The sequence below is a fragment of the Podarcis cretensis genome (assembly GCF_951804945.1).
Source record: "Podarcis cretensis genome assembly, chromosome: 8".
NCBI classification, from domain to species: domain Eukaryota; kingdom Metazoa; phylum Chordata; class Lepidosauria; order Squamata; family Lacertidae; genus Podarcis; species Podarcis cretensis.
In genome coordinates this window covers 31,938,811-31,944,895 of record NC_137177.1, presented here as the reverse complement: position 1 = coordinate 31,944,895, position 6,085 = coordinate 31,938,811, and positions in this window count along the sequence as shown.

The window sequence follows — 6,085 nt, the reverse complement described above, 5'->3', positions numbered from 1 at the left end:
TTCCCCAGGAATCCTGTATCCCTTTGCCCCTCTCCATGCTTCCTCAGGATTTTCAGAAATGAGTGGATGCATCTTGCATGCATTCACTTGGATGCTTCAGCCCCATATGCACAATACAGTTATAGCAATATCATACCACTTTAAACAGCCATGTCCTCCCTCAAATAATCCTGGGATATGTGGGGGGGGGGATTGGTTAGCGGGCACCTATTCCCCACACAGAACTACAATTTCCAAAGTTCCCTTGGAAGCTGGAGAGATTGTTTAACCAATTGTTAGACCCATATCTCCTGAGCCTCCTGCTTTAATTGTTTTAATTTCTGTTTTAACTGTTCTAATTGTTGTGCTGTTTTTTAATTCAGTTTGTTTTATTGCACATTTTAATTGTGGGTGTTTATTTTTGTGTTTTCGTGGGGTTGTTCTATTGTTTAATTGTGTTTGTGCATCTGTGTGTAGCTGATTTTATGCTTGCAAACTGTTCAGCAGCCATTATGGCCCTTTAGCATTATATAAATGAATTGCTAATATAGCGGTACCTTGGGTTAAGAACTTAATTTGTTCTGGAGGTCCATTCTTAAGCTGAAACTGTTCTTAACCTGAGGTACCACTTTAGCTAATGGGGTCTCGCTCTGCTGCCGTGCCGCCAAAGCACGATTTCTCTTCTCATCCTGAAGCAAAGTTCTTAACTCAAGGTACTATTTCTGGATTAGCAGAGTCTGTAACCTGAAGCATCTGTAACCTGAAGCATCTGTAACCCAAGGTACTACTGTACTATATTCATCTGGGACATTCTCTCCATCGTGCCACTGAGCTTGCCAGGGTGTGGTGAGGACAGGAGAGCTCTGGGTTAAGGTTACCGGATTTTTTTCAATGAATCCAGGGACACTTTTCAACTTCAATGGATTTTGTATGGGGACTGATTTGTAAATCCAGGGACTGCCCCCAGGAAACGAGGACATCTGGTAACCTTACGCTGGGTTGCACCTGCAAGGCCAACACTGTTAACCCCAAGCTCTCCAGACTACACACACACACACACACACACACACACACACACACACACTGCAACTGGTTTAAGATCTCTGGGATGAGATTTCTTCATGGACCTAGTGCATTTAGCAGCAGTTAAGGACGGCAGAGGATTTTCTCTGGCCGACATTTTAAAGCCTAGGACCTAACTTACACCTCCCAGACTAGTATCAGTCGACCAATCATTTATTATATGGCCACAGTCCTGCTGAAACAAAACATATTCTGCCTTTTTCCCCAGGCTGAGACTCGAGGGAGCTTGCGCAAATTAAAACAACACAGATAAAATACAAAAAGCTTTTTTTAAAAAAAAAGATAGTAGTTAAAAAGTAAGTAGATGTTAAAACAATATTTTAAGAAAACAAATCTATTAAAATGCAGATCGTAAAAGCAGCACAGCGCTATTTAAAAGCCTTAGCAAGAAACACAGCCCGTTCCCAAATGCCTGAGAAGTTAAATGGCTTTAAATGCAATGTGATAGAAAGGATAAAACATACACATATTGAAAATGCTATATAATACAAAAGATTTAAAAAACATGTGATACAAATTGCAGTTAGAATGAGGGGATAGTCTTACAAGGCCTCTGAGCAGAGAAGAGATGCTTGAGCTCCTTAGGTAGGAGGCAAATGGAAAAAATAATAAATTTATGTGAGGCTGTCCTTGATGAGCCTAGTGTGCAGAAATGCAAATCACCCCATCTTCCTCTAACTGGTGCTATTTTATTACAGTGGTACCTCAGGTTAAGTACTTAATTCGTTCCGGAGGTCCGTGCTTAAACTGAAACTGTTCTTAACCTGAAGCACCACTTTAGCTAATGGGGCCTCCTGCTGCTGCCGTGCCGCCGGAGCACAATTTCTGTTCTCATCCTGAAGCAAAGTTCTTAACCTGAAGCACTATTTCAGGGTTAGCGGAGTCTGTAACCTGAAGCGTATGCAACCTGAAGCGTATGTAACCTGAGGCACCACTGTATTCTCCCCCCTCCCTGCAATTTTCTCTCCTCTCCCTACCCCCCTCTCCTTCTGTCTGTCTCTCTTTTTGTCTCAGCCGCCCGCCCGCCCCGCCACTCTCTGCAATACAAAGTTTGCCATGATGATTACAAGGCCTTTTGTGTGGCAAGCCAGGGTGGGACCTACTGGATAAACTCCCCTTTGCTGCCCATTCTTTTCGGAACCCGCAGGAAACGGCTTCACGATAAGGCAAAGAAAAGGGGAGCAGAGAGAACAAAGCAGCCCATCACAATGCAGACCAGCTGGGAGAAACACCCATTCTCTTGCAACTCAGCAGCTGCGGAGCTCCTTGGTGTAAAGAGAAAAAAGCGGGGGATAGAGTTGTTCTCGGTCAGAAACACAGGAAACTGAGTCATGCAAATGGCCCATCTAACTCAGTATTGCCCACACTGACTAGCAGAGGCTCTCCAAGGTTTCAGAGAGGGAGCCTTTCCCAGCCCTTTTTTCAGGGATTCAGCCTGGGACTTTCTTGCAAGCTCCACCAGTGAGCTATGGACTCTCTGCTTAGGAAAGTAGATGGGTAGCTGGAAGGAAGAGACTCAGACAAAGCGGCTAATATGAGTGCCACCCCTGCCTCTCCCACTGTTTCCATGGGCATGTTTTCCCAGCAGTGTTTAAAAACCCAGAAGAGGGTTGTGCATGCACCACAATTCTGTGGGAGCACAGAAAACTGCATGTTTGTGGGTCAGCTCTAGGGTGTTACTACAAAAAAATAAAAAAGAACTGAAAAACATGCTAATTTTATGTATCAATGCAGATTAAGGAAAACTGCTGGAATTCAACATTGCTCTCTTCCACTGGTTCTATCTGTGCAAGCACTGCAACTTGTTGGATGGAACCATCTCCCCTCTCTTTCCCTTGTGTGCTGTTCTAGGGTTCACCTGAGCCCAGAGCCCAGAGCCCATTTCAAGAGGTCCCAGGGCATGCAGAAGGAGGAGGAGGAGGAAAACCCAAATTTGCAAGTGGAAGTCCTCGTGAAGAGCTTCCGCGGATAGGGCTAGTTAGGTGAATACCGCTCAAAGTGGTTTACAAAGAGAATATAGCATTAACAGTTAGAAGCAACTATTTAAAACTGGCTGAGCAGTCTCTTCTAAATTCTAAGCAGGCATGGAAGGGATCCAGGATATCACCAGGCTGACCAAGCCCCCCGACACAATACTGTCCTGGTTAGCTTCCCAGAGACACCTGGCTTGTCCAGACACTCTCAGGAACAGCTGGTACAAGGATGCAGAATTGCCCTCCGGACAGCAGCATTGCTGTTGCCTCCAGGGCAGTGGTGAGCGCATCGGGGGGCACATTGGCAGAGCCAATCTGGTCTCCTGTGCACATGTAGCCCCTCCCTCACAGCAACCCTCCCGTAAGGCTGCACTGTCCCACTAAACCACAGGGACACTGCTGTGAGGAGGGCAGCCCCACCACTCTGGCCACTCCTGGAAATGGGATATTGGACTTTTGGTCTGATTCCACAAGCGACTCCTACGTAAACTTATGTTCTGTTCCCACAGAGCATTCCCGAGTAGTCCCTTTTAAAAACACTCGTCGTCCCCCCCCCATCACTTCTCCCGTGACCTGAGAGTCAGCACTTGTGCATTCCAGAAATGACAGTTACCAAAATATTCTGCTAAACTGTTTGTTTAGCTTAAAAATAAATCCCACCAACAATCACAAAACCAAGTCCCTCTGTCTCCCTCTGAGAGACCGAAAAGGGTGGATATTTGAAAGATCTCAACTTGTCTTGATTTGTCTTGTTTTTACATTTTATAGTTGTACACCTCCCTGACATTTAATGATATGGCACTATAGAGATAGTTATCTAAATAAACAAAGGAAATAAATTTGTCACTAAGTAAATTCGCAGTAGGTCAGGATGCCTTTGCCAAGCAAGGGGTGGGGTGGGACTGGCGGCACTGAGCCACAGGGAGTGCCAGGTTAAGCCAGGTAGGCTAGCAATTTAGAGCAGCCCTGGGATAATGCTGAGAGTCTGGTCACAATGTCTAGTTCTTAGAGCTTCAGTAGAAAGTAGAAGTTGCGAGCTGAGATGTCAGGCACCATCCCTATCACCCAAGCCAGGAATTTCACAGAATACATGAACAGAGCTTCAGAAACTACTTGTGGGAGTCATTGGGACACAGGTAGCTGCCTTATACCAAATTGATCCATCTAGTTCAGTAATGTCTACACTGACCGGCAGCAGTAGGGTGCGAGACAGAAGTATATCCCAGCCCTACTTGGACATTGAACATGGAATCTTCTGAATGCAAAGAATGAGCTCTACTACTAACCTACAGCTCTACTACTAGCCTACACTGAGAAGAAAATAGTTTTTTTTTTTCCTACAACAGAGGTTTGAGTAAAGCAGGGATGGAGGAATACAGAGGAAAATTGAGGTTTAAAATAAGAGGTTTGAATAAAGCAGAAATGTTGAAACAATGAGAGACTAGAAGTGATTTTAAACAATGGCAGGGGTTTGAGTATACAGTGGTACCTCAGGTTACATACGCTTCAGGTTACAGACTCCGCTAACCCAGAAATAGTGCTTCAGGTTAAGAACCTTGCTTCAGGATAAGAACAGAAATTATGCTCCAGTGGCACGGCGGCAGCAGGAGGCCCTATTAGCTAAAGTGGTGCTTCAGGTTAAGAACAGTTTCAGGTTAAGAATGGACCTCTGGAACAAATTAAGTACTTAACCCAAGGTACCACTGTAGTGAGCAGGAGGTACAACTGAGAGGAGGCATTGAGTACACTGGGAAAGGAGTTGAGAGAGGTTTTGTTGCATTAGCTTTATGGTGTTGGCATCTGTGTTGCAACTTTCAATGCCATTTCTCCTTGTTAAAACTGCTTTGTGTCCCTTCATTCTGCTTTACTTTATCTTTAAAGCAGACTTGGACTAGAGACCCTTTCAAACAGAGGACTCTTCTCTGCAAAGTAGGATCATCCTGGTGGAACCTGGAGCAAGGCTTCAGATGTTGCATGAAGCATACGGGCAAGAAAATATAGAAGATATTGGTGTACCCAGGTTCCAGGCCATTCAGGATGTTAAAGTTTAAAAGCAGCACTTCATTAATATATTTCCTCTCAAGTCATATTAGTGTGGCTCTGAGAAACAGAGTTGAGACCGTTTCCAAACGACTGCCCTAGAATTTCCTTCGTACTTCCGTCAACAAAAATGCATCCAGCATTTAGAGCCACAGAAAAGGAAGCTGAATTATTATGCAATCTAGTCTTCTCTTTCCCAGTGGAATTCTAGAAGGCTGGCTGTACTCCAAAGAAGGCTCAGAGGGGGTGAAAGATTTTCCATTAAGACCTCAGTTCCTAGTTTAGATCCCTTAACAGAAAAACCAAGTAAAACAACAAAATTCTCTGGAAGGAGACAAATGTCCCCAAATTTCTAGCCTTCCTTCAACATTTTGTACGTTGTATGTTTCTGAGCACAATTCAAAGTGTTGGTGCTGACCTTTAAAGCCCTAAACGGCCTCAGTCCAGTATATCTGAAGGAGCGTCTCCACCCCCATCGTTCTACCCGGACACTGAGGTCCAGCGCCGAGGGCCTTCTGGTGGTTCCCTAACTACGAGAAGCCAAGTTACAGGGAACCAGGCAGAGGGCCTTCTCAGTAGTGGCGCCCTCCCTGTGGAACGCCCTCCCACCAGATGTCAAAGAGAACAACAACTACCAGACTTTTAGAAGACATCTGAAGGCAGCCCTGTTTAGGGAAGCTTTTAATGTTTGATGTATTACAGTATTTTAATATTTTTTTTGGAAGCCACCCAGAGTGGCTGGGGAAGCCCAGCCAGATGGGGGGGTATAAATAATAATAATAATAATAATAATAATAATAATAATAATAAGGAAAGATTTTGTGTTCCATTTTGTTGCAAATGAAATAGTTTATATACAGTTGATAGATGAAAAGATTCTCATTTGTCCCCACATGATTATTATTATTATTTTAAAGAAAGGGGGGTAAGACCACCCTATGCCAGTCCTAAAGACACTTATTGAAGAATAAACACTAAAGAACACAGGTGGGACCTCTGCTTGGCCCCTG